General features: G+C 46.6%; 6 non-coding genes across 6 annotated transcripts; all 6 read left to right on the plus strand.

Annotated features, from left to right (window-relative positions):
- The first annotated feature begins 4,070 nt into the window (after positions 1-4,070).
- Positions 4,071-4,286, plus strand: LOC147730081 (small nucleolar RNA U3). Its single transcript, XR_015309024.1, has one exon. It is a non-coding gene; the product is annotated as a small nucleolar RNA U3 (small nucleolar RNA).
- Positions 4,287-6,905: 2,619 nt separating this feature from the next.
- LOC147730082 (small nucleolar RNA U3) lies at positions 6,906-7,121 on the plus strand. The gene has a single exon (XR_015309137.1). It is a non-coding gene; the product is annotated as a small nucleolar RNA U3 (small nucleolar RNA).
- A 2,619-nt stretch (positions 7,122-9,740) lies between these two features.
- On the plus strand, positions 9,741-9,956 carry LOC147730083 (small nucleolar RNA U3). Its single transcript, XR_015309138.1, has one exon. It is a non-coding gene; the product is annotated as a small nucleolar RNA U3 (small nucleolar RNA).
- Positions 9,957-12,573: 2,617 nt separating this feature from the next.
- LOC147730084 (small nucleolar RNA U3) lies at positions 12,574-12,789 on the plus strand. Its single transcript, XR_015309081.1, has one exon. It is a non-coding gene; the product is annotated as a small nucleolar RNA U3 (small nucleolar RNA).
- A 2,617-nt stretch (positions 12,790-15,406) lies between these two features.
- LOC147730085 (small nucleolar RNA U3) lies at positions 15,407-15,622 on the plus strand. Its single transcript, XR_015308769.1, has one exon. It is a non-coding gene; the product is annotated as a small nucleolar RNA U3 (small nucleolar RNA).
- Positions 15,623-18,241: 2,619 nt separating this feature from the next.
- Positions 18,242-18,457, plus strand: LOC147730086 (small nucleolar RNA U3). Its single transcript, XR_015308776.1, has one exon. It is a non-coding gene; the product is annotated as a small nucleolar RNA U3 (small nucleolar RNA).
- The last annotated feature ends 8,778 nt before the right edge of the window (positions 18,458-27,235 follow it).

Genomic DNA, 27,235 nt, shown 5'->3' on the forward strand with positions numbered 1-27,235 from the left:
TAGTAAGTAGGTACCGCCAATTTTAACATCTTTGGAGATCTTACCATCCATTTCGATATGACTACGGACAAAAAGATCAGCGGCTTGTTAGCCGACCTAGCCGCATTTCAACTTTGCCAGCTAGTAAAGGGTCCTACTCACAGAGGGGAACATCCCTTAGACCCCATTTTTACTAACCAAGAGGAAGCTACAGTAGAAGCGCCAATTCCAATGACCTGGACCGACCATATGTTGGTGATTATGTCCTTACCTATACACGACAGCCCTAACATTAATTTGACCCAAAGGGTGCTGAAGCGCCCTTGGAGGAAGCTACGACTAGAAGACTTTTACATCCTACTTAAAGCTAACCCTTGCAAGGGCAGTGACAACACTGACCAGGGCTATGAAAATTTCTGTAGCTGGCTGACCCAGGCTCTGGATGTATTGATGCCCGCAGTCTGGATCAGGGCGCGTACCCAGGAGTCCAGGCCCTGGTTCAATGAGGCGCTTACCATCCTCAGGAAAGAATGTAAAGCGGCGGAGCGTAAATGGAGGAAATCTTATGACCCTGTGCTAAAGACCCAATACGTGCTGATACAAAAAAACTACCACAGAAACATCTGTAGGACGCGAGCCGCATATTACGCCACCAAGATTAGCATAAGTCAGAACTCCTCTAAAACCTTCTTCAACATCCTCAAGGATCTTAGCGCCTAAAAAGCGGTCGAGGAGACAATGGCCTCCCACACTCACTGTGAGAATTTGGCCTCTTTATTCATTGACAAAGTCCGGAAGATATATAACTCATTCCCAGATACATCAAGTCTCACCCCTTCTAAAGACGAGCCAACCCACAGAGTTATGAGTATACCTGACATGGGTCAAGGGGAGTTTCTTAAACTTTGTGGGAAAATTAAATCAGGTTCCCCGGAAGATCCTCTAAAACCCGCGCATTTCAGAGAAGCAGATGCACTGGTCCTCAATCCCCTCCGAGAGATTATCAATTCTTCATTTTCCACAGCCACAATACCCACCAGATGGAAGCAGGCATGGGTGTCCCCCATCATTAAAAAACCCACACTGGACCCCACTAGGCCAGAGAATTTTAGGCCTATTTCATTGCTACCTTGGCCGGCCAAGATGGCCGAGTCTCCCGTCAATACCATCTTGACGAAATTTCTTTGTGCCAATAATACCCTAGATGCCTCCAAACATGGCTTTCGTGCGGGCCACAGCACCGAAACTGCACTCCTGAGTGTGACGGAACATCTCCGGAACATTTTGGACTCCGGCCAGACGGCAGCACTGATTTTATTAGATCTCAGTGCTGCCTTCGATACGGTCTCACATGAGGTCCTGCTATATCGACTGAAGGAGTCAGGGATTATAGGACAGGCTCTTGAATGGTTTAGGGCATTCCTGACTGGAAGATCCTTCCGGGTCTCTACCCCTCCGTTCCTCTCTAACAAACGGGTTATCGAGCAGGGCGTCCCCCAGGGATCGGCACTCAGTCAGACGCTTTTTAATCTCTTCGTCCAACCACTGGCTGAGGTCGCCAAATGGTGGGAGCTATCGATAGTCTCATACGCGGACGACACTCAGCTGGTGGTGATGCTGAGTGACGAGCCTGGGTTGAGCGCGCACAACTTCAACCAGGGCCTTACAGCTGTAACCAATTGGATGACAGCAAACTACCTACAGCTTAATGCCGAGAAAACCGAGGTCCTGCTAGTGGGTAAAGAGGGTTCGGTATGGGGAGACAAATGGTGGCCGGACATTCTTGGCAGCCCCCCCGAACCTAAAAGCGAGGTAAAAAAGCACGGAATCTGGATCGACTCCTCGCTGAATTTCGTTCATCACACTAAGAAAGTTGCCGCTACGTGCTTTGGGATCTTGCGGAACCTCAAGCCGACTCTAAAACTTTTTGATCCCCCCCACCCGCCAGCTTGTGGTGCAGTCTGCTATTCCTTTCGCGGCTGGACTACGCGAGCTCCCTCTTTTTGAGGGCCAACCAGGCGGAGATGGGCAGACTGCAGCGAGTACAAAATGCAGCAGCCAGAGCCCGCTTCCAGTCAGCTGCCAGTACCATTACTAAACTCCACTGGCTTCCTGTGGAGAAGAGGATTCATTTCAAGACTCAATGCCTTGCATTTAAAATCCTGAAAACAGCTTCTCCTCGTATGCTATGTCCCCTTCTGACTAAGTACACACCTCGGCGAACCCTTCGATCAGAAGGCCAGAATCTGGCAGTGGTTCATAGACTGGAATGTTGTGATATCAGAATAGACTTTCTACCTCGGGTATCACATTGATTAAATGCCCTATCCTCTCGATATAGAAGCTCAGCTTTAACTTGAGTCAAGAACTCAAACAGAGGGTATTTAAGGACCATTGTAGCCCCCTTTAGCGTTCCATTATGCTATATTCGAACACTGGAAGATTAGACCCTCATGTAGAGAATCGAAATATCAGCCGTTTGTAAATAGTAGGATAAACCCTGTGCCTTGAAACTTCTAATGGTTCGAGCCCCGACTGCCACCATTTTGGATTTCCACCGTGCTGCGACGCCTAGGAAAAGACCTAGGTGGGCTGGCGCCAGACCGTAAATTGTGGAAGTTCACGGTGTGGTGACAGGCCAGGTGAATACCCATAGACTGTTCTTCTTGGTTATGCAAGAGTCTGGGGCATTGCCCGACTGGTTTTCCAGCCATGGCCTCTTTTTACGTAAAACTTACACAGTTAAGACCTTATTGTGATAGCCTTTTAGCCTGCCGCAAGAGGCAATGGCGACCAGGAACGGTCCCCTTTCCTCTGTTTGTCCCTAGCCTTCAACTTTAGTCTATCATGCTGAATTAAAGTTTAGTTCGCTAACTAAAGACTGCAGCGGCAGGTTTTAATTATCTATCACTGATCTGCTGAGAGCTTAGCCAGGTGACAGAAAAAATGCTATTGTGATATCTTCCTGTAACCCTTGGACAGCTTAGCATAGAGTTATAAAACTTTTTGTCGCGATATGTTATGAAGAATCAAGATTGAAGTAGAAATTGTAAGTGGTCCGAAGGTGTTGCAGATAAGTTCTGATCTAAAAAGGAAGGTCACAGGCAGAGTTTTTTTTTTAAACAACTGTCTACTGTTGACAGCTGTTCCTTTCTTCATTTAAGGATATGCTGGAAGACAGAAGTGTACACTGAAAAGTTCAATTCCGGGTTCTGATGAATATTAGGTACCAAACGTTTCCGGCAAGTATTCACTTCCCAGTGTAAAAAGTATTTTGCACAAAAAAACATAAACTATATTTTGGATACTTCTGTAGTTCTGAGAGGCTAAACGTCTAGTAGCTTTGAAAACCCGCATAAATTCAAGCTGGGTGGTAGGACAAGTTGTTGTTCATGTGAACGCTTTCCTAGATAACCAGGAATTCAGGGCCGAACTGAAAGCGATAGGTTCCGTTATCTCCTGTAGTTGCTGAAAGCAGGTTTTCACAAAGTTTGGACCATCGCCGAAGGCCATCCTCAGCTTAGAGTTTTATATGTGAACTGGGGAACAGTTCGTCTTTTTTGGGGTAACCGATCAAAGATGTTGACCTACATTTGATCTGTGGGGCAACTGTTCAAAATGTCAAGGTAGCTGTAATGCTACAACTTTTGTTTCCACACTTGCAAGCTTAGCAGGTCGCTTCACATATGCTAGCGATCAGTGTCACTCTTTTGGCTGATTGACTGTTCCTAATCTAGACCAAATATTCCCATTAAAAATCATCTCTATGATATTGTGGAAACCACAGTTTTTTGAAGAATTTCCAGCTTTCCCTCTGGTACAGCGTTGGGTCAGGAAGAGTCAGGTTGAATTTAATTGGTTGCTGATTTAAAATATGCAAATTTTAAAGCAGTGTCACCAGGATCTATTAAGTATGTTTTAATGTAAATAAATGCATATGCGTGTGTATCGGTAGAATCTTATTTCGTGGAGTAACAGATATGTTTATATTTATATGTTTTTATTTCAGTTGATGATGCCGAACCGTGTCTTACTGTAAGTAAGGAGGGTTTCCCCCCTTTCTGTCTGTGTGAGCGATAAACAGTTTTATTAAGACTATACTTTCAGGGATCATTTCTATAGTTTTTAACTGAGGAAATGTGATTGAAAGTGTTTGGTCTTCGCTAACCACGATGAAGAATTGAAGTGTTCTCTTCTGAGCGTGAAGTGAGTGAACAGTGTTGCATTTATGTAGCTGCTGTTTGCTATTGATGATCGTTCTTATTCCTTTCAAGAGGATTGGAGAAAGAGTACACAATCTGAGTGGTTAGCTACTTTATAGGGTGTAAGGAAGTCTATCCGTTCTTAATTTCTTGCTTAGTTTGTTATTTTTATAGTGTGCACTTTCGTTTATTTTTATTTAGCTGTTGAGTTCATGAATACTTAGTAGAAGCTGTTGAGCTTTTTTGGACTTGTGGTTTTTGCAAGAGCTTATCTTTGAAAAGTACTTCTCACCGTCAGTTGGTATTTTGGTATGTTATTTATAAAAAAAGGTTTGTTTTTTAGAAAGTGGGGAGTGAAGAGTACTTTTTAAACGGACTGTGCGTATGAGCTATTTGTAGAGCCTAGGCTGCTGCAAGGCAACTACTGCTACTCAACGATTTAACACTCTTTCAATTCGACTGTTTAAAGAAACCTCCTAATGCTAGTTAAGCCTTTTAGACTAAGAGGAAGCGTATCACCCTGGCCACAGGTTATACAACTTACAAGGCTGCGGTGGATCTTAGACTGCTGAGGATAAAAAACTCCTCCTTTGGTATTTGCTAAAGTTTTCACAGGAATTTGTGGAGTGCAAAGCAGAAGTAAAGGACTGTGTATGTTTACTTATCATTATGAAATCTAGTGTGCTCAGCACAAAAACTTGCTGCTCCCAACTAGCCCCCGTACAGCCCCATGTACATCAAGGGCTTAATGTATTCGAACTTTGGAATTTGAAGGATCCATTGGGCAGAATGGAGTTGCAACAATAAAAAATAATGGTCAGAACAAGCCACCTGCTCCAGCAAGTACCATTTTCTTGGTTCTCCTGCTTTAACTCAGAATATTCTCAATTCATAGACTGGAATGTTGTGATATCAGAATAGACTTTCTACCTCGGGTATCACATTGATTAAATGCCCTATCCTCTCGATATAGAAGCTCAGCTTTAACTTGAGTCAAGAACTCAAACAGAGGGTATTTAAGGACCATTGTAGCCCCCTTTAGCGTTCCATTATGCTATATTCGAACACTGGAAGATTAGACCCTCATGTAGAGAATCGAAATATCAGCTGTTTGTAAATAGTAGGATAAACCCTGTGCCTTGAAACTTCTAATGGTTCGAGCCCCGACTGCCACCATTTTGGATTTCCACCGTGCTGCGACACCTAGGAAAAGACCTAGGTGGGCTGGCGCCAGACCGTAAATTGTGGAAGTTCACGGTGTGGTGACAGGCCAGGTGAATACCCATAGACTGTTCTTCTTGGTTATGCAAGAGTCTGGGGCATTGCCCGACTGGTTTTCCAGCCATGGCCTCTTTTTACGTAAAACTTACACAGTTAAGACCTTACTGTGATAGCCTTTTAGCCTGCCGCAAGAGGCAATGGCGACCAGGAACGGTCCCCTTTCCTCTGTTTGTCCCTAGCCTTCAACTTTAGTCTATCATGCTGAATTAAAGTTTAGTTCTCTAACCAAAGACTGCAGCGGCAGGTTTTAATTATCTATCACTGATCTGCTGAGAGCTTAGCCAGGTGACAGAAAAAATGCTGTTGTGATATCTTCCTGTAACCCTTGGACAGCTTAGCATAGAGTTATAAAACTTTTTGTTCGCGATATGTTATGAAGAATCAAGATTGAAGTAGAAATTGTAAGTGGTCCGAAGGTGTTGCAGATAAGTTCTGATCTAAAAAGGAAGGTCACAGGCAGAGTTTTTTTTTTAAACAACTGTCTACTGTTGACAGCTGTTCCTTTCTTCATTTAAGGATATGCTGGAAGACAGAAGTGTACACTGAAAAGTTCAATTCCGGGTTCTGATGAATATTAGGTACCAAACGTTTCCGGCAAGTATTCACTTCCCAGTGTAAAAAGTATTTTGCACAAAAAAACATAAACTATATTTTGGATACTTCTGTAGTTCCGAGAGGCTAAACGTCTAGTAGCTTTAAAAACCTGCATAAATTCAAGCTGGGTGGTAGGACAAGTTGTTGTTCATGTGAACGCTTTCCTAGATAACCAGGAATTCAGGGCGCTACTGAAAGCGATAGGTTCCGTTATCTCCTGTAGTTGCTGAAAGCAGGTTTTCACAAAGTTTGGACCATCGCCGAAGGCCATCCTCAGCTTAGAGTCTTATATGTGAACTGGGGAACAGTTCGTTTTTTTGGGGTAACCGATCAAAGATGTTGACCTACATTTGATCTGTGGGGCAACTGTTCAAAATGTCAAGGTAGCTGTAATGCTACAACTTTTGTTTCCACACTTGCAAACTTAGCAGGTCGCTTCACATATGCTAGCGATCAGTGTCACTCTTTTGGCTGATTGACTGTTCCTAATCTAGACCAAATATTCCCATTAAAAATCATCTCTATGATATTGTGGAAACCACAGTTTTTTGAAGAATTTTCCAGCTTTCCCTCTGGTACACCGTTGGGTCAGGAAGAGTCAGGTTGAATTTAATTGGTTGCTGATTTAAAATATGCAAATTTTAAAGCAGTGTCACCAGGATCTATTAAGTATGTTTTAATGTAAATAAATGCATATGCGTGTGTATCGGTAGAATATTATTTCGTGGAGTAACAGATATGTTTATATTTATATGTTTTTATTTCAGTTGATGATGCCGAACCGTGTCTTACTGTAAGTAAGGAGGGTTTCCCCCCTTTCTGTCTGTGTGAGCGATAAACAGTTTTATTAAGACTATACTTTCAGGGATCGTTTCTATAGTTTTTAACTGAGGAAATGTGATTGAAAGTGTTTGGTCTTCGCTAACCACGATGAAGAATTGAAGTGTTCTCTTCTGAGCGTGAAGTGAGTGAACAGTGTTGCATTTATGTAGCTGCTGTTTGCTGTTGATGATCGTTCTTATTCCTTTCAAGAGGATTGGAGAAAGAGTACACAATCTGAGTGGTTAGCTACTTTATAGGGTGTAAGGAAGTCTACCCGTTCTTAATTTCTTGCTTAGTTTGTTATTTTTATAGTGTGCACTTTGGTTTATTTTTATTTAGCTGTTGAGTTCATGAATACTTAGTAGAAGCTGTTGAGCTTTTTTGGACTTGTGGTTTTTGCAAGAGCTTATCTTTGAAAAGCACTTCTCACCGACAGTTGGTATTTTGGTATGTTATTTATAAAAAAAGGTTTGTTTTTTAGAACGTGGGGAGTGAAAAGTACTTTTTAAATGGACTGTGCGTATGAGCTATTTGTAGAGCCTAGGCTGCTGCAAGGCAACTACTGCTACTCAACGATTTAACACTCTTTCAATTCGACTGTTTAAAGGAACCTCCTAATGCTAGTTAAGCCTTTTAGACTAAGAGGAAGCGTAACACCCTGGTCACAGGTTATACAACTTACAAGGCTGCGGTGGATCTTAGACTGCTGAGGATAAAAAACTCCTCCTTTGGTATTTGCTAAAGTTTTCACAGGAATTTGTGGAGTGCAAAGCAGAAGTAAAGGACTGTGTATGTTTACTTATCATTATGAAATCTAGTGTGCTCAGCACAAAAACTTGCTGCTCCCAACTAGCCCCCGTACAGCCCCATGTACATCAAGGGCTTAATGTATTCGAACTTTGGAATTTGAAGGATCCATTGGGCAGAATGGAGTTGCAACAATAAAAAATAATGGTCAAAACAAGCCACCTGCTCCAGCAAGTACCATTTTCTTGGTTCTCCTGCTTTAACTCAGAATATTCTCAATTCATAGACTGGAATGTTGTGATATCAGAATAGACTTTCTACCTCGGGTATCACATTGATTAAATGCCCTATCCTCTCGATATAGAAGCTCAGCTTTAACTTGAGTCAAGAACTCAAACAGAGGGTATTTAAGGACCATTGTAGCCCCCTTTAGCGTTCCATTATGCTATATTCGAACACTGGAAGATTAGACCCTCATGTAGAGAATCGAAATATCAGCTGTTTGTAAATAGTAGGATAAACCCTGTGCCTTGAAACTTCTAATGGTTCGAGCCCCGACTGCCACCATTTTGGATTTCCACCGTGCTGCGACACCTAGGAAAAGACCTAGGTGGGCTGGCGCCAGACCGTAAATTGTGGAAGTTCACGGTGTGGTGACAGGCCAGGTGAATACCCATAGACTGTTCTTCTTGGTTATGCAAGAGTCTGGGGCATTGCCCGACTGGTTTTCCAGCCATGGCCTCTTTTTACGTAAAACTTACACAGTTAAGACCTTACTGTGATAGCCTTTTAGCCTGCCGCAAGAGGCAATGGCGACCAGGAACGGTCCCCTTTCCTCTGTTTGTCCCTAGCCTTCAACTTTAGTCTATCATGCTGAATTAAAGTTTAGTTCTCTAACCAAAGACTGCAGCGGCAGGTTTTAATTATCTATCACTGATCTGCTGAGAGCTTAGCCAGGTGACAGAAAAAATGCTGTTGTGATATCTTCCTGTAACCCTTGGACAGCTTAGCATAGAGTTATAAAACTTTTTGTTCGCGATATGTTATGAAGAATCAAGATTGAAGTAGAAATTGTAAGTGGTCCGAAGGTGTTGCAGATAAGTTCTGATCTAAAAAGGAAGGTCACAGGCAGAGTTTTTTTTTTAAACAACTGTCTACTGTTGACAGCTGTTCCTTTCTTCATTTAAGGATATGCTGGAAGACAGAAGTGTACACTGAAAAGTTCAATTCCGGGTTTTGATGAATATTAGGTACCAAACGTTTCCGGCAAGTATTCACTTCCCAGTGTAAAAAGTATTTTGCACAAAAAAACATGAACTATATTTTGGATACTTCTGTTGTTCCGAGAGGCTAAACGTCTAGTAGCTTTAAAAACCCGCATAAATTCAAGCTGGGTGGTAGGACAAGTTGTTGTTCATGTCAACGCTTTCCTAGATAACCAGGAATTCAGGGCGCTACTGAAAGCGATAGGTTCCGTTATCTCCTGTAGTTGCTGAAAGCAGGTTTTCACAAAGTTTGGACCATCGCCGAAGGCCATCCTCAGCTTAGAGTCTTATATGTGAACTGGGGAACAGTTCGTTATTTTGGGGTAACCGATCAAAGATGTTGACCTACATTTGATCTGTGGGGCAACTGTTCAAAATGTCAAGGTAGCTGTAATGCTACAACTTTTGTTTCCACACTTGCAAGCTTAGCAGGTCGCTTCACATATGCTAGCGATCAGTGTCACTCTTTTGGCTGATTGACTGTTCCTAATCTAGACCAAATATTCCCATTAAAAATCATCTCTATGATATTGTGGAAACCACAGTTTTTTGAAGAATTTTCCAGCTTTCCCTCTGGTACACCGTTGGGTCAGGAAGAGTCAGGTTGAATTTAATTGGTTGCTGATTTAAAATATGCAAATTTTAAAGCAGTGTCACCAGGATCTATTAAGTATGTTTTAATGTAAATAAATGCATATGCGTGTGTATCGGTAGAATATTATTTCGTGGAGTAACAGATATGTTTATATTTATATGTTTTTATTTCAGTTGATGATGCCGAACCGTGTCTTACTGTAAGTAAGGAGGGTTTCCCCCCTTTCTGTCTGTGTGAGCGATAAACAGTTTTATTAAGACTATACTTTCAGGGATCGTTTCTATAGTTTTTAACTGAGGAAATGTGATTGAAAGTGTTTGGTCTTCGCTAACCACGATGAAGAATTGAAGTGTTCTCTTCTGAGCGTGAAGTGAGTGAACAGTGTTGCATTTATGTAGCTGCTGTTTGCTGTTGATGATCGTTCTTATTCCTTTCAAGAGGATTGGAGAAAGAGTACACAATCTGAGTGGTTAGCTACTTTATAGGGTGTAAGGAAGTCTACCCGTTCTTAATTTCTTGCTTAGTTTGTTATTTTTATAGTGTGCACTTTGGTTTATTTTTATTTAGCTGTTGAGTTCATGAATACTTAGTAGAAGCTGTTGAGCTTTTTTGGACTTGTGGTTTTTGCAAGAGCTTATTCTTGAAAAGCACTTCTCACCGACAGTTGGTATTTTGGTATGTTATTTATAAAAAAAGGTTTGTTTTTTAGAACGTGGGGAGTGAAAAGTACTTTTTAAATGGACTGTGCGTATGAGCTATTTGTAGAGCCTAGGCTGCTGCAAGGCAACTACTGCTACTCAACGATTTAACACTCTTTCAATTCGACTGTTTAAAGGAACCTCCTAATGCTAGTTAAGCCTTTTAGACTAAGAGGAAGCGTAACACCCTGGTCACAGGTTATACAACTTACAAGGCTGCGGTGGATCTTAGACTGCTGAGGATAAAAAACTCCTCCTTTGGTATTTGCTAAAGTTTTCACAGGAATTTGTGGAGTGGAAAGCAGAAGTAAAGGACTGTGTATGTTTACTTATCATTATGAAATCTACTGTGCTCAGCACAAAAACTTGCAGCTCCCAACTAGCCCCCGTACAGCCCTTAGTACATCAAGGGCTTAATGTATTCGAACTTTGGAATTTGAAGGATCCATTGGGGAGAATGGAGTTGCAACAATAAAAAATAATGGTCAAAACAAGCCACCTGCTCCAGCAAGTACCATTTTCTTGGTTCTCCTGCTTTAACTCAGAATATTCTTAATTCATAAACTGGAATCTTGTGATATCAGAATAGACTTTCTACCTCGGGTAACACATTGATTAAATGCCCTATCCTCTCGATATAGAAGCTCAGCTTTAACTTGAGTCAAGAACTCAAACAGAGGGTATTTAAGGACCATTGTAGCCCCCTTTAGCGTTCCATTATGCTATATTCGAACACTGGAAGATTAGACCCTCATGTAGAGAATCGAAATATCAGCCGTTTGTAAATAGTAGGATAAACCCTGTGCCTTGAAACTTCTAATGGTTCGAGCCCCGACTGCCACCATTTTGGATTTCCACCGTGCTGCGACGCCTAGGAAAAGACCTAGGTGGGCTGGCGCCAGACCGTAAATTGTGGAAGTTCACGGTGTGGTGACAGGCCAGGTGAATACCCATAGACTGTTCTTCTTGGTTATGCAAGAGTCTGGGGCATTGCCCGACTGGTTTTCCAGCCATGGCCTCTTTTTACGTAAAACTTACACAGTTAAGACCTTATTGTGATAGCCTTTTAGCCTGCCGCAAGAGGCAATGGCGACCAGGAACGGTCCCCTTTCCTCTGTTTGTCCCTAGCCTTCAACTTTAGTCTATCATGCTGAATTAAAGTTTAGTTCGCTAACTAAAGACTGCAGCAGCAGGTTTTAATTATCTATCACTGATATGCTGAGAGCTTAGCCAGGTGACAGAAAAAATGCTGTTGTGATATCTTCCTGTAACCCTTGGACAGCTTAGCATAGAGTTATAAAACTTTTTGTCGCGATATGTTATGAAGAATCAAGATTGAAGTAGAAATTGTAAGTGGTCCGAAGGTGTTGCAGATAAGTTCTGATCTAAAAAGGAAGGTCACAGGCAGAGTTTTTTTTTTAAACAACTGTCTACTGTTGACAGCTGTTCCTTTCTTCATTTAAGGATATGCTGGAAGACAGAAGTGTACACTGAAAAGTTCAATTCCGGGTTCTGATGAATATTAGGTACCAAACGTTTCCGGCAAGTATTCACTTCCCAGTGTAAAAAGTATTTTGCACAAAAAACATAAACTATAGTTTGGATACTTCTGTAGTTCCGAGAGGCTAAACGTCTAGTAGCTTTAAAAACCCGCATAAATTCAAGCTGGGTGGTAGGACAAGTTGTTGTTCATGTGAACGCTTTCCTAGATAACCAGGAATTCAGGGCGCTACTGAAAGCGATAGGTTCTGTTATCTCCTGTAGTTGCTGAAAGCAGGTTTTCACAAAGTTTGGACCATCGCCGAAGGCCATCCTCAGCTTAGAGTCTTATATGTGAACTGGGGAACAGTTCGTTTTTTTGGGGTAACCGATCAAAGATGTTGACCTACATTTGATCTGTGGGGCAACTGTTCAAAATGTCAAGGTAGCTGTAATGCTACAACTTTTGTTTCCACACTTGCAAGCTTAGCAGGTCGCTTCACATATGCTAGCGATCAGTGTCACTCTTTTGGCTGATTGACTGTTCCTAATCTAGACCAAATATTCCCATTAAAAATCATCTCTATGATATTGTGGAAACCACAGTTTTTTGAAGAATTTTCCAGCTTTCCCTCTGGTACAGCGTTGGGTCAGGAAGAGTCAGGTTGAATTTAATTGGTTGCTGATTTAAAATATGCAAATTTTAAAGCAGTGTCACCAGGATCTATTAAGTATGTTTTAATGTAAATAAATGCATATGCGTGTGTATCGGTAGAATGTTATTTCGTGGAGTAACAGATATGTTTATATTTATATGTTTTTATTTCAGTTGATGATGCCGAACCGTGTCTTACTGTAAGTAAGGAGGGTTTCCCCCCTTTCTGTCTGTGTGAGCGATAAACAGTTTTATTAAGACTATACTTTCAGGGATCATTTCTATAGTTTTTAACTGAGGAAATGTGATTGAAAGTGTTTGGTCTTCACTAACCACGATGAAGAATTGAAGTGTTCTCTTCTGAGCGTGAAGTGAGTGAACAGTGTTGCATTTATGTAGCTGCTGTTTGCTATTGATGATCGTTCTTATTCCTTTCAAGAGGATTGGAGAAAGAGTACACAATCTGAGTGGGTAGCTACTTTATAGGGTGTAAAGAAGTCTACCCGTTCTTAATTTCTTGCTTAGTTTGTTATTTTTATAGTGTGCACTTAGATTTATTTTTATTTAGCTGTTGAGTTCATGAACACTTAGTAGAAGCTGTTGAGCTTTTTTGGACTTGTGGTTTTTGCAAGAGCTTATCTTTGAAAAGCACTTCTCACAGTCAGTTGGTATTTTGGTATGTTATTTATAAAAAAAGGTTTGTTTTTTAGAACGTGGGGAGTGAAAAGTACTTTTTAAATGGACTGTGCGTATGAGCTATTTGTAGAGCCTAGGCTGCTGCAAGGCAACTACTGCTACTCAACGATTTAACACTCTTTCAATTCGACTGTTTAAAGGAACCTCCTAATGCTAGTTAAGCCTTTTAGACTAAGAGGAAGCGTAACACCCTGGTCACAGGTTATACAACTTACAAGGCTGCGGTGGATCTTAGACTGCTGAGGATAAAAAACTCCTCCTTTGGTATTTGCTAAAGTTTTCACAGGAATTTGTGGAGTGGAAAGCAGAAGTAAAGGACTGTGTATGTTTACTTATCATTATGAAATCTAGTGTGCTCAGCACAAAAACTTGCAGCTCCTAACTAGCCCCCGTACAGCCCTTAGTACATCAAGGGCTTAATGTATTCGAACTTTGGAATTTGAAGGATCCATTGGGGAGAATGGAGTTGCAACAATAAAAAATAATGGTCAAAACGAGCCACCTGCTCCAGCAAGTACCATTTTCTTGGTTCTCCTGCTTTAACTCAGAATATTCTTAATTCATAGACTGGAATGTTGTGATATCAGAATAGACTTTCTACCTCGGGTACCACATTGATTAAATGCCCTATACTCTCGATATAGAAGCTCAGCTTTAACTTGAGTCAAGAACTCAAACAGAGGGTATTTAAGGACCATTGTAGCCCCCTTTAGCGTTCCATTATGCTATATTCGAACACTGGAAGATTAGACCCTCATGTAGAGAATCGAAATATCAGCCGTTTGTAAATAGTAGGATAAACCCTGTGCCTTGAAACTTCTAATGGTTCGAGCCCCGACTGCCACCATTTTGGATTTCCACCGTGCTGCGACGCCTAGGAAAAGACCTAGGTGGGCTGGCGCCAGACCGTAAATTGTGGAAGTTCACGGTGTGGTGACAGGCCAGGTGAATACCCATAGACTGTTCTTCTTGGTTATGCAAGAGTCTGGGGCATTGCCCGACTGGTTTTCCAGCCATGGCCTCTTTTTACGTAAAACTTACACAGTTAAGACCTTACTGTGATAGCCTTTTAGCCTGCCGCAAGAGGCAATGGCGACCAGGAACGGTCCCCTTTCCTCTGTTTGTCCCTAGCCTTCAACTTTAGTCTATCATGCTGAATTAAAGTTTAGTTCTCTAACCAAAGACTGCAGCGGCAGGTTTTAATTATCTATCACTGATCTGCTGAGAGCTTAGCCAGGTGACAGAAAAAATGCTGTTGTGATATCTTCCTGTAACCCTTGGACAGCTTAGCATAGAGTTATAAAACTTTTTGTTCGCGATATGTTATGAAGAATCAAGATTGAAGTAGAAATTGTAAGTGGTCCGAAGGTGTTGCAGATAAGTTCTGATCTAAAAAGGAAGGTCACAGGCAGAGTTTTTTTTTTAAACAACTGTCTACTGTTGACAGCTGTTCCTTTCTTCATTTAAGGATATGCTGGAAGACAGAAGTGTACACTGAAAAGTTCAATTCCGGGTTCTGATGAATATTAGGTACCAAACGTTTCCGGCAAGTATTCACTTCCCAGTGTAAAAAGTATTTTGCACAAAAAAACATAAACTATATTTTGGATACTTCTGTAGTTCCGAGAGGCTAAACGTCTAGTAGCTTTAAAAACCCGCATAAATTCAAGCTGGGTGGTAGGACAAGTTGTTGTTCATGTGAACGCTTTCCTAGATAACCAGGAATTCAGGGCGCTACTGAAAGCGATAGGTTCCGTTATCTCCTGTAGTTGCTGAAAGCAGGTTTTCACAAAGTTTGGACCATCGCCGAAGGCCATCCTCAGCTTAGAGTCTTATATGTGAACTGGGGAACAGTTCGTTATTTTGGGGTAACCGATCAAAGATGTTGACCTACATTTGATCTGTGGGGCAACTGTTCAAAATGTCAAGGTAGCTGTAATGCTACAACTTTTGTTTCCACACTTGCAAGCTTAGCAGGTCGCTTCACATATGCTAGCGATCAGTGTCACTCTTTTGGCTGATTGACTGTTCCTAATCTAGACCAAATATTCCCATTAAAAATCATCTCTATGATATTGTGGAAACCACAGTTTTTTGAAGAATTTTCCAGCTTTCCCTCTGGTACAGCGTTGGGTCAGGAAGAGTCAGGTTGAATTTAATTGGTTGCTGATTTAAAATATGCAAATTTTAAAGCAGTGTCACCAGGATCTATTAAGTATGTTTTAATGTAAATGAATGCATATGCGTGTGTATCAGTAGAATGTTATTTCGTGGAGTAACAGATATGTTTATATTTATATGTTTTTATTTCAGTTGATGACCGAACCGTGTCTTACTGCAAGTAAGGAGGGTTTCCCCCCTTTCTGTCTGTGTGAGCGATAAACAATTTTATTAAGACTATACTTTCAGGGATCGTTTCTATAGTTTTTAACTGAGGAAACGTGATTGAAAGTGTTTGGTCTTCGCTAACCACGATGAAGAATTGAAGTGTTCTCTTCTGAGCGTGAAGTGAGTGAACAGTGTTGCATTTATGTAGCTGCTCTTTGCTGTTGATGATCGTTCTTATTCCTTTCAAGAGGATTGGAGAAAGAGTACACAATCTGAGTGGTTAGCTACTTTATAGGGTGTAAGGAAGTCTACCCGTTCTTAATTTCTTGCTTAGTTTGTTATTTTTATAGTGTGCACTTTGGTTTATTTTTATTTAGCTGTTGAGTTCATGAATACTTAGTAGAAGCTGTTGAGCTTTTTTGGACTTGTGGTTTTTGCAAGAGCTTATCTTTGAAAAGCACTTCTCACCGTCAGTTGGTATTTTGGTATGTTATTTATAAAAAAAGGTTTGTTTTTTAGAACGTGGGGAGTGAAAAGTACTTTTTAAATGGACTGTGCGTATGAGCTATTTGTAGAGCCTAGGCTGCTGCAAGGCAACTACTGCTACTCAACGATTTAACACTCTTTCAATTCGACTGTTTAAAGGAACCTCCTAATGCTAGTTAAGCCTTTTAGACTAAGAGGAAGCGTAACACCCTGGTCACAGGTTATACAACTTACAAGGCTGCGGTGGATCTTAGACTGCTGAGGATAAAAAACTCCTCCTTTGGTATTTGCTAAAGTTTTCACAGGAATTTGTGGAGTGCAAAGCAGAAGTAAAGGACTGTGTATGTTTACTTATCATTATGAAATCTAGTGTGCTCAGCACAAAAACTTGCAGCTCCCAACTAGCCCCCGTACAGCCCCTAGTACATCAAGGGCTTAATGTATTCGAACTTTGGAATTTGAAGGATCCATTGGGGAGAATGGAGTTGCAACAATAAAAAATAATGGTCAAAACGAGCCACCTGCTCCAGCAAGTACCATTTTCTTGGTTCTCCTGCTTTAACTCAGAATATTCTTAATTCATAGACTGGAATGTTGAGATATCAGAATAGACTTTCTACCTCGGGTATCACATTGATTAAATGCCCTATCTTCTCGATATAGAAGCTCAGCTTTAACTTGAGTCAAGAACTCAAACAGAGGGTATTTAAGGACCATTGTAGCCCCCTTTAGCGTTCCATTATGCTATATTCGAACACTGGAAGATTAGACCCTCATGTAGAGAATCGAAATATCAGCCGTTTGTAAATAGTAGGATAAACCCTGTGCCTTGAAACTTCTAATGGTTCGAGCCCCGACTGCCACCATTTTGGATTTCCACCGTGCTGTGACGCCTAGGAAAAGACCTAGGTGGGCTGGCGCCAGACCGTAAATTGTGGAAGTTCACGGTGTGGTGACACGCCAGGTGAATACCCATAGACTGTTCTTCTTGGTTATGCAAGAGTCTGGGGCATTGCCCGACTGGTTTTCCAGCCATGGCCTCTTTTTACGTAAAACTTACACAGTTAAGACCTTACTGTGATAGCCTTTTAGCCTGCCGCAAGAGGCAATGGCGACCAGGAACGGTCCCCTTTCCTCTGTTTGTCCCTAGCCTTCAACTTTAGTCTATCATGCTGAATTAAAGTTTAGTTCTCTAACCAAAGACTGCAGCGGCAGGTTTTGATTATCTATCACTGATCTGCTGAGAGCTTAGCCAGGTGACAGAAAAAATGCTGTTGTGATATCTTCCTGTAACCCTTGGACAGCTTAGCATAGAGTTATAAAAATTTTTGTTCGCGATATGTTATGAAGAATCAAGATTGAAGTAGAAATTGTAAGTGGTCCGAAGGTGTTGCAGATAAGTTCTGATCTAAAAAGGAAGGTCACAGGCAGAGTTTTATTTTTAAACAGCTGTCTACTGTTGACAGCTGTTCCTTTCTTCATTTAAGGATATGCTGGAAGACAGAAGTGTACACTGAAAAGTTCAATTCCGGGTTCTGATGAATATTAGGTACCAAACGTTTCCGGCAAGTATTCACTTCCCAGTGTAAAAAGTATTTTGCACAAAAAAACATAAACTATATTTTGGATACTTCTGTAGTTCCGAGAGGCTAAACGTCTAGTAGCTTTAAAAACCTGCATAAATTCAAGCTGGGTGGTAGGACAAGTTGTTGTTCATGTGAACGCTTTCCTAGATAACCAGGAATTCAGGGCGCTACTGAAAGCGATAGGTTCCGTTATCTCCTGTAGTTGCTGAAAGCAGGTTTTCACAAAGTTTGGACCATCGCCGAAGGCCATCCTCAGCTTAGAGTCTTATATGTGAACTGGGGAACAGTTCGTTTTTTTGGGGTAACCGATCAAAGATGTTGACCTACATTTGATCTGTGGGGCAACTGTTCAAAATGTCAAGGTAGCTGTAATGCTACAACTTTTGTTTCCACACTTGCAAGCTTAGCAGGTCGCTTCACATATGCTAGCGATCAGTGTCACTCTTTTGGCTGATTGACTGTTCCTAATCTAGACCAAATATTCCCATTAAAAATCATCTCTATGATATTGTGGAAACCACCGTTTTTTGAAGAATTTTCCAGCTTTCCCTCTGGTACACCGTTGGGTCAGGAAGAGTCAGGTTGAATTTAATTGGTTGCTGATTTAAAATATGCAAATTTTAAAGCAGTGTCACCAGGATCTATTAAGTATGTTTTAATGTAAATAAATGCATATGCGTGTGTATCGGTAGAATATTATTTCGTGGAGTAACAGATATGTTTATATTTATATGTTTTTATTTCAGTTGATGATGCCGAACCGTGTCTTACTGTAAGTAAGGAGGGTTTCCCCCCTTTCTGTCTGTGTGAGCGATAAACAGTTTTATTAAGACTATACTTTCAGGGATTGTTTCTATAGTTTTTAACTGAGGAAATGTGATTGAAAGTGTTTGGTCTTCGCTAACCACGATGAAGAATTGAAGTGTTCTCTTCTGAGCGTGAAGTGAGTGAACAGTGTTGCATTTATGTAGCTGCTGTTTGCTGTTGATGATCGTTCTTATTCCTTTCAAGAGGATTGGAGAAAGAGTACACAATCTGAGTGGTTAGCTACTTTATAGGGTGTAAGGAAGTCTACCCGTTCTTAATTTCTTGCTTAGTTTGTTATTTTTATAGTGTGCACTTTGGTTTATTTTTATTTAGCTGTTGAGTTCATGAATACTTAGTAGAAGCTGTTGAGCTTTTTTGGACTTGTGGTTTTTGCAAGAGCTTACCTTTGAAAAGCAATTCTCACCGTCAGTTGGTATTTTGGTATGTTATTTATAAAAAAAGGTTTGTTTTTTAGAACGTGGGGAGTGAAGAGTACTTTTTAAATGGACTGTGCGTATGAGCTATTTGTAGAGCCTAGGCTGCTGCAAGGCAACTACTGCTACTCAACGATTTAACACTCTTTCAATTCGACTGTTTAAAGAAACCTCCTAGGGGGGCGTGGCCAAGATGGCGGCGTGAGCAGACGTGCTTTGTCGGAGCTCCCGCCGCCGGCCGTTAACTACAGCATATTTTTTAGCGAAACGCCCTGAACCGAGCGCTTCCCCGGCGGGCCTGAGGCCAGCATTGCTGCGGGGGGGTGCAGGACGGCTGTGCGGCCGGTTCCCGGCGCGGAACCCCGGCTGGACCCGGCCCGGCGACCTGGTGGCACTGACGGCCTGGAAGGAGCGCGGCGGGACAACGAGGCCGCGAGAGGCGGAGCCTGCACGCCGAGTCGAAGGTGCCTGTGCCCGGCGGCTGCTGAGACGGCGAGCCCGGCCCGCGCTGCTGAGCGCGAGGCCCCCGTGATCACCTGTCGGGGGCTTCTGCGGGCTCGCCACACTGACCTGCAGCTTATCGGAGTGCCTAGCTGGTGGTGGTCAACGACGGACCCGGCCTGGGTCGAGTGAGGGAACCCAGGACAAGGAGGTGAGGAGCGGGGGTGGAGGGGGCCCCCCACCCCCCCGGCCCAGCAGACCCCCTTTCACGTGGGGCCGCCGGGAGACAGCGGAGACCGGCTGGCACCCCCGCAGGCTCGTCCACTAGCGGCACAACACGGCGACAGTCTGGGACGATCGAGACCACGATCTGCCGGCACAGGGCCTATCGGTGTGGCCCCCCGCGGCCACCGGTCCCCGCCTGCAGCACTGCCCCAATCCTTGGCTGCATCTACGCGCCTAGACATTCGACGGGAGAGGTGGTGGCCTGTCGGCGCGGGGGGCGTGGAGAGGATCCACGGGGGCCCCGCACGTGGTGGGACAGCACGAGAACCCTCAACCTGCGCAGACGCTGGGGACACCAACACTGGTAGCCGAGCCCCCCCGACCACGGCCCCCACGGAGGCGAGCGGCCCCCCCTTGCTGCGAAGAGGCCCCTGCGACCATACTGAGCTCTCACCCTCTGGACAGTGCAACGCGGTGTACCGCGAGCGCCATCTTGGGCAGCTTCCCGCCCGGCCTGGCCGGCGCTTCCCGCCTCGTCCTCTGGACCCGGCGCCCCTGCGCCCATCACGCGGCCCCCACTGTGCCCTGCTGCGGATTCGTGGAACGGCGACACCACACTGCTCACCCGGGGTGACGGAAGGCTAGGAGGATCGCGGAGGTGCCACTCACATTGCACTGGTTGTCCCGGGGCCGGAGCGGTGCCCACAAGGCCTGAGGATCGATCTGCGGCCGGCAGAAGGAGATACCAGCGGACGCGGCTGGGGGCTCTGGGACGGTATGTCCGGCGGGAGGCCCAGGAAGGACCGCACCATTAAGGATCTCTTCACCCCCCCTACCATGGGGAAGCGGAATGGCCCCGCGGGGTCAAATCCCCGGGGAGACACGGACAAGCAGACGGTGGCCTCGTCGCCCCCTGGGGGAGCGGACCCCGAGGCTCCAGTCACGCGGTCCTTTCTGGAGTCCCTGTTCACTGGGCTGAGGGAGGACATCCACGCCCTAAAGAAGGAGCTCCAGGACGAGATCAAAGAGGTCCGCCGCAACACCGATGCCATAGGGGAGAGAGTGGCAGACCTGGAAACGAAGAGCGACACACGGGACGCCGAAATAGAGGCCCTAAGGCAGGAGCTGGCCCGCATCCATGACCAGCAGGTGGATCTCCAGACGCATGCCGAGGATCTGGAGAACCGCTCCCGGCGGCATAATATCAGGATCCGAGGAGTGAAACTGGCCCCGGACACGGAGGACCTCTTTCGGTTCACACAGGGTCTCTTCAACCACATCTTGGGCCGACAGGCGGACGCCCCCCTGCGACTAGACAGGGCACATCGGACGGTCCCGCCGAGGGCCGACGCAACGCACCCGCCGGACATCCTGGTGTGCGTGCAGGACTTCAGGACAAAAGAGGAGATCCTGAGCAAGGCACACCACATGGAGAGAATCACCTTCGGCGACCATTCACCGGCGCTTTACCAGGACCTGGCTGCACTTACCCTAGAGAAACGGCGCACCTTTCGGCCAGTAACGGCGGAACTGAGACAACGCAACATTTCCTACAGCTGGGGGCACCCCTTCCGCCTGGTGTTTCGGCTTGGCAATGTCCTCCATCAGCCACGCACCCTCAGAGACGCCTGCGGCGTGCTGGGCCTGGAGGAGCCGGTGGTCGACGATGGGTCACCGGGAGAAAAGACTTCTAACAAGGCTGGCCCAGGTCGCTGGCAGCAGCAACGACGCAGACGCAGGCCGAGACGCCCCGCGGCAACTGAGATAGAGGAGGGGCAGAGGGCTGCGGTGGAGACAGTGGCGCAGGGCCTGGCGCCGGCAAACAATGGCTGACCGCTGGGAGAGCGACACACTAGTTCCACAAGCCATGGTTGGTTCGGGCTAATCTAGTCCGGCGGCGGGGGCGCGTGCAGAGCGCTCCTTGGTCTTCCCTGATGGTGACTCTGTCTCTTCGTCTGTGGCGGAGTGCTTCGAGCGGGCCGACCTGCTTGCGACTCCACCACTGCCCCCATTCTACGGACTTACCTTACTACGGGTCCAGCGGCCATGTGCCTGGACCTGGGACAATGTTGGACCACATTTCTTTGCCAGTTGGGGAGAAGGGTTGGGTAGGGGGGCGGGCACGGGGAGTTGGATGGGAAGCGTTTGCACCGAGGGAGGGGGGGATCCAGGCGGGGAGGTTGCTCCGGTTGAGCAGGGACAGGGGGGGGCCGTCGGGGATGGGGGGGAGTTGGGGGGAGAGGGGGGAGGGGCGGGGGGGCTCTCCTTGTCCAGGGGGTGCTGACATCACGGGAGGAGCCGACGGGGCTCCCGGCGCAGTATCTTCCGCGACCCGCTGGCCTACAGTCACGACCTCCGGGTGGATTTGGCGTCTTTCTCACTATCTCAGACATGCCACGACACCTCACAGTGCTCACGCTTAATGTGCGGGCTCTCAACAGTCCGAACAAGCGCAGGGCGATACTATCCTGTCTCGAGCGCTCTAAGGCGGATATCTGCCTTCTTCAAGAAACACATCTTCTGCGCAGCGACCAGCATAGGCTCAAATCACGCGCTTTTCCATGGCAGTTCTTCTCCTCCTCCCTGAAGAAGGCGGCGGGGGTGGCGATCCTAGTGGCTAAATCCTTTGAGGGAAAGGTTCTCCAGAAAGAGGCCGAAATTAAAGGGCGGCTTCTGCTCTATAGCTTCCACATTGCAGGCCACACCTTGCTAGTGGGCTCTGTTTATGGCCCGAATGAGGGGCAGGAAAGGTTCTTACATACAGCTCTAGAGACCGCTACATCCACCACGCACACTCACTTGCTGCTGGGGGGGGACCTCAACATCGTATTTCATAATACGGCGGACCGCTCAGGCCAAAGATCCGGGCAGGTAGGGGCACTCACGGCAGCGGGGCATGCACACTTAGCAGACTTGGGCCTCGCCGATTTATGGCGACACACACACCCCCTAACCACTGCCTATACGTATTACTCGGCGGCACACAAAACATATGCGAGACTGGATTACTTTCTGGGCTCCTCTCAACTGGCGTTACAGGTCGAGGGAGTGGAGATACTGCCAGCCGCACTATCGGATCACTCCCCAGTGGTGGCGACGCTTCGGGTGGGAGCCATGCCAGCTCCACAACGCCACTGGAGGCTGCGAGACGGTCTCCTACAGCTGCCTGACACCCAGACCCGGCTCACGGCCGCGATTAGCCACTTTCTGGAACACAACGCCAATGATGACACCACGAAGGCCACCCAGTGGGCGGCCCTCAAAGCAGTTCTGCGCCGGGAAATCATCTCCATCGCCACGGCCAATAACAAAGAGAGGGCGCTGAAGCGTGCCGAGCTCACCCAACGGGTGGCAGAACTGGAACAAATGCACCAGTGCACAGGGGCGGCCAGGGCATGGCGACAGTTGTGCGCCGAACGGAAGATGCTGGCGGCCTTGGATCAGGACGTGGCGGAATACGCCGCTATGCGTCTCAAACACGCCTACTACACCGGGGGCGACCGTTGCGGGAGGCTTCTGGCGAGCAGGCTACGGGCGCAGACTCAGAGGCAACAAGTGCGCTCTCTCCTGTCGGCCAATGGCGACCAGATTACGGAGGACGCGGCGATTGCGGCGGCCTTCGGCAATTTTTATGCGGCGCTCTACGACGCAGATCACCTGGACCCCAATGCCGGTCCGGCCTATTTGCAGGGCGCGGAGCTCCCCACCCTTACCCCAGCTCAAGCAGACTTTCTGGAGCGGCCCATAGGCCTGGAGGAGGTCATCTCGGCTATTGCCCGCCTCAAGGTGGGGAAATCCCGAGACCCGACGGCTATACCGCGGCATTTTACAAGACCTTTTGTCAGCAACTTGCCCCTCTCTTGCGCGACCTGTTTAACACATTTGACACGCCTGGTGCCATACACCCGGACCTACTGGAGGCGTCTATCTCAGTTATTCCCAAACCGGGCCGTGATCCGGCAGCCTGCGGTTCATACAGGCCCATCTCGCTATTGAACGTAGACTTGAAGCTCTACACTGGCATATTAGCGAGCCGCATTGCCCCATATATGCAACAGCTGATAGACCCCGATCAGGCGGGCTTTATCCCTCAACGGCAGACCAGCGACAACACCAGGCGGGTGCTGCACCTCATTGAGGCCGGGTCGCGCACCAAACCCGGCTGCATGCTCCTCACCATCGACGCGGAGAAAGCCTTCGACAAAGTGCATTGGCCATACCTCGACCAGGCCCTCCGCCACTTCGGCTTTGGGGAGAAACTCCGCCATCGCATCTTCAACTGCTACCGCCGGCCCAACGCCGCGGTAAGGGTGAACGGTCATACCTCCCCGAGGTTCGACATTGGCAGAGGCACGCGCCAAGGATGCCCTCTGTCACCGCTCCTATTCGCACTGTATATGGAGCCGATGGCTCAAAGATTGCGGCAGCACGCTCGCATTTCTGGTATCAAATTTGGAGCCGACACGCACAGGATCAGCCTGTACGCTGACGACGTTTTGCTGTCCCTTACCGACCCGATGCAATCCCTGCGTGCTCTCTTTGTGGAGCTCCACACCTTTGCCCTGGCCTCGGGGTTTAAAATCAACGAAGCCAAATCCGAAGCCCTGAACATCTCCCTGAGCCCAGACGTGGTGGCCGAGATTAAATCGGAATTCAAGATTCAATGGTCGGACGCAACCGTCCCGTACCTAGGCGTTCGCCTGGCTCCTACTGTCAGGGGCACTGCGCGAGTCAATTACGAGGCCCTCACACTCAAGCTCCGGGAGCAGCTCCGGCGTTGGAGGCCACTTACGCTGTCATGGCTGGGCAGGATTGCCGCAGTCAAGATGACACTGCTGCCGCAGATCCTGTATCTGTTTCAGACACTCCCCGTGAACCCCCCGAAGGGTTGGCTTCAATAGACCCAATCGGATCTGTCGCGGTTCATTTGGAACGGCCGGCGACCTCGGTTTAAGCACACTCTCGCCGCTCTGCCCCCGGAGAACGGGGGGGTCGGCGTGCCCGACCTCACCCTGTACTTCCAGGCAGCACAACTGCGCACCTTTGTGGAATGGTTCCAGCTGGAGTCCGGCAAACACTGGCTCTTCTTGGACCAGGCAGTGGCCGGCCGTACCCTCCAGGGTGTGCCTTTCCTACCACGCCGACACCGTCCCCCTAACCTGTACGCCTCTGAAATCACTAGTACCGCCCTGCGAGTGTGGGACAGAGTGGCTGTGGCCAAGGGGCTGACCACCTTCCCCTCACCTATGACTCCCATCTTTGAAAACCCAGACTTCTCGCCGGGCTTGGACGCCGGAGCATTCACGACGTGGCGGGCGACACCCTGTAGAGCAGCGGGACACATGTTCGACATCAAGGGGATCCTCCCGTTCCAGCGGGTCAAGGCGGATTACGGCGTGGCCGAATCGGAACGCTTGCAATACCTGCAGGTGCGCCACTGGGTGCTTCACCCCTCGATCCAGCCCGGGGCCCAACGGCACCTCACACCCTACGAACGGTGGCTGCTGACGCGCACCTCGGACAAGAAATTGATTTCAGATCTATATCAGCAGCTCCTTCTCACTCAGGCACATACGTACAACGCAGGACAAGTCCGGTGGGAAAGGGACCTGGGGAGACAGCTCACTCGGAAAGAATGGGAGGGGGTTTACCATAGGGCCAGACACTCGGCGCACCACACCGGGCTTACCGAGACATTGACTAAGGTAGCCACATACTGGTACCACACCCCTGAGAGACTACATCAATGGGATGCCCGAATAAGTGACAGATGCTGGAGAGGGTGCGGGGGATTGGGTACTCTGGAACACCTGCTGTGGAGCTGTGAGGCGCTACGCCCCTACTGGGACCCTATCCTAGACCTCATAGATGCACATCTAGACACACAACTGCCGCGCTTCCCAGCATACATTATTCTAGGCCTCCCAAACGCCCTCACATACCCTCTGAAATCCTGGAGAGGACGTTTGATCGCGCTTGCGCTTGGGGCTGCGGTCCAAAACATTGTGGCCCACTGGAGAGCGGATCAGGCTCCGCAGCAATTGGGGTGGCTTCACCGGCTCTGGGCGATCCTGGGGATGGAGAAACTATCACTGGTGGCAGCTAGGAGGGGGGCGGAATTTGCGGAACTCTGGCGACCATTCCTCGCCCTGCTTACCGGGGAGTTCCGGGAGGTGAGCTGCCCACGCTACCTGCGCCTGCTACGCCTGGCAGGCACACCTCTCCCAGACCCCAAGACTCACGCCCGTAAGCGCACGGGCCCTGCGCGCGCAGCGCCAACTGACTGTTAGTGGCAGAACACGACCGATAGAGCAATCCCGGAAATGGACAAGGAGAGGGGAGGGCTGGGGTGGGAAGGGTAGGGGGGTTGTTTACAGTTCTTTGTTTCTCCAGTTATGCTAGCACTGATTAGCTTGCACCGTTGTAGCACCTCTTATGACACGGCCGGCCCGGTTGGGTTGTAGGCGGCTTGCTGTGTTAACAAGATGATGTTCCCGCTGGCCTTGTGTTGGGTGTCAGTGGGGTTGCTGACCTAGGCCTCCCTGGAGTGGAGACGGCCCCTACAGATGTTTCAGAGGTGCTTTTCTTTGCCTGTGCTCAATAAAATATTTAATACATAAAGAAACCTCCTAATGCTAGTTAAGCCTTTTAGACTAAGAGGAAGCGTATCACCCTGGCCACAGGTTATACAACTTACAAGGCTGCGATGGATCTTAGACTGCTGAGGATAAAAAACTCCTCCTTTGGTATTTGCTAAAGTTTTCACAGGAATTTGTGGAGTGCAAAGCAGAAGTAAAGGACTGTGTATGTTTACTTATCATTATGAAATCTAGTGTGCTCAGCACAAAAACTTGCAGCTCCCAACTAGCCCCCGTACAGCCCCTAGTACATCAAGGGCTTAATGTATTCGAACTTTGGAATTTGAAGGATCCATTGGGGAGAATGGAGTTGCAACAATAAAAAATAATGGTCAAAACGAGCCACCTGCTCCAGCAAGTACCATTTTCTTGGTTCTCCTGCTTTAACTCAGAATATTCTTAATTCATAGACTGGAATGTTGTGATATCAGAATAGACTTTCTACCTCGGGTATCACATTGATTAAATGCCCTATCCTCTCGATATAGAAGCTCAGCTTTAACTTGAGTCAAGAACTCAAACAGAGGGTATTTAAGGACCATTGTAGCCCCCTTTAGCGTTCCATTATGCTATATTCGAACACTGGAAGATTAGACCCTCATGTAGAGAATCGAAATATCAGCCATTTGTAAATAGTAGGATAAACCCTGTGCCTTGAAACTTCTAATGGTTCGAGCCCCGACTGCCACCATTTTGGATTTCCACCGTGCTGCGACGCCTAGGAAAAGACCTAGGTGGGCTGGCGCCAGACCGTAAATTGTGGAAGTTCACGGTGTGGGGACAGGCCAGGTGAATACCCATAGACTGTTCTTCTTGGTTATGCAAGAGTCTGGGGCATTGCCCGACTGGTTTTCCAGCCATGGCCTCTTTTTACGTAAAACTTACACAGTTAAGACCTTACTGTGATAGCCTTTTAGCCTGCCGCAAGAGGCAATGGCGACCAGGAACGGTCCCCTTTCCTCTGTTTGTCCCTAGCCTTCAACTTTAGTCTATCATGCTGAATTAAAGTTTAGTTCTCTAACCAAAGACTGCAGCGGCAGGTTTTAATTATCTATCACTGATCTGCTGAGAGCTTAGCCAGGTGACAGAAAAAATGCTGTTGTGATATCTTCCTGTAACCCTTGGACAGCTTAGCATAGAGTTATAAAACTTTTTGTTCGCGATATGTTATGAAGAATCAAGATTGAAGTAGAAATTGTAAGTGGTCCGAAGGTGTTGCAGATAAGTTCTGATCTAAAAAGGAAGGTCACAGGCAGAGTTTTTTTTTTAAACAACTG

The sequence above is a fragment of the Lissotriton vulgaris genome, chromosome 2_1 (assembly GCF_964263255.1).
Source record: "Lissotriton vulgaris chromosome 2_1, aLisVul1.2, whole genome shotgun sequence".
Classification (NCBI taxonomy): Eukaryota; Metazoa; Chordata; class Amphibia; order Caudata; family Salamandridae; genus Lissotriton; species Lissotriton vulgaris.